General features: G+C 36.0%; 1 non-coding gene across 1 annotated transcript; it reads left to right on the plus strand.

The window, feature by feature from the left end:
• Positions 1–258: 258 nt before the first annotated feature.
• On the plus strand, positions 259–361 carry LOC128580003 (U6 spliceosomal RNA). The gene has a single exon (XR_008378368.1). It is a non-coding gene; the product is annotated as a U6 spliceosomal RNA (small nuclear RNA).
• Positions 362–988: the final 627 nt, after the last annotated feature.

Consider the following 988-nt stretch of genomic DNA (forward strand, 5'->3'; position numbering starts at 1 on the left):
TCATCATGAGAGTGTTTTGAGAAAGTCAGCCAAAGCTTAAGCAGGTTAATGTCCCAGAAAGTCCTTCTCCACCATGATAACCCTCCACTTATTCCTCTCATCAAACAAGAACAATATTGCAAATATTGCAAGAGTTTCTGTGAGAAATCACTGGGCATCCACCTGACAGTCCTGGTTTGGTTCCTTCTGACTTCTTTTGGTTTTCTAATCGTAAAAATCTGTAAATGGCACTCATTTTTCATCAGTTAATAATGTAGCTCGCTTCAGCAGCACATATACTAAAATTGGAACGATACAGAGAAGATTAGCATGGCCCCTGCGCAAGGATGACACGCAAATTCGGGAAGCGTTCCATATTTTATAAATAAAAAAAAATAATAACGTAAAAAAACCTGCATTGACATAGTTAAATTCCCAAGACCCTCAGTTCTTTAGGGACAGGTTAAAGGGCTCATGTCATCACTTAACAAAAGTACCTTGAATTTAATGGAGCTTATATTAAGAAATAAAGTTTCTATTTTTCATTTTTATCTCTAAATTCCATTTTCTACAAACTTTTGAAGGCCCCTGACATCGTGTATGCAGGAAGTAAAGAAATATTAAAAATACATGGCCTTCAGTTCAGCTTTTGGACAGCAGAAAAAGCAAACTGTGGTAAGCAGAAATATACAGTGTTCCCCAACTCGCCCCTTGGGATACATGCATAACTCTGCATAACCCCTTCCTTTTCAGAGTAAGAAGAACCCTGAATATGATCATTTTAGTCTTTTTTAATTGTAGGAATTCTAATAGATGTGTGGTATAGATATATATCCCAATGTGGTTTTAATTTGCCTTTCCCTGATGACTAATGATATTACACAACTTTTCATATGCTTATTAGCCATTCTTCCATGTTCTGAAACGACTGTTCAACCCACTTTTATTGGGCAGTCATAGTATTGAGTTATAAGAATTCTTTCATATATTCTAGAAACAAGGTCTCTGT

This window comes from Nycticebus coucang, chromosome 2, assembly GCF_027406575.1.
Source record: "Nycticebus coucang isolate mNycCou1 chromosome 2, mNycCou1.pri, whole genome shotgun sequence".
Classification (NCBI taxonomy): domain Eukaryota; kingdom Metazoa; phylum Chordata; class Mammalia; order Primates; family Lorisidae; genus Nycticebus; species Nycticebus coucang.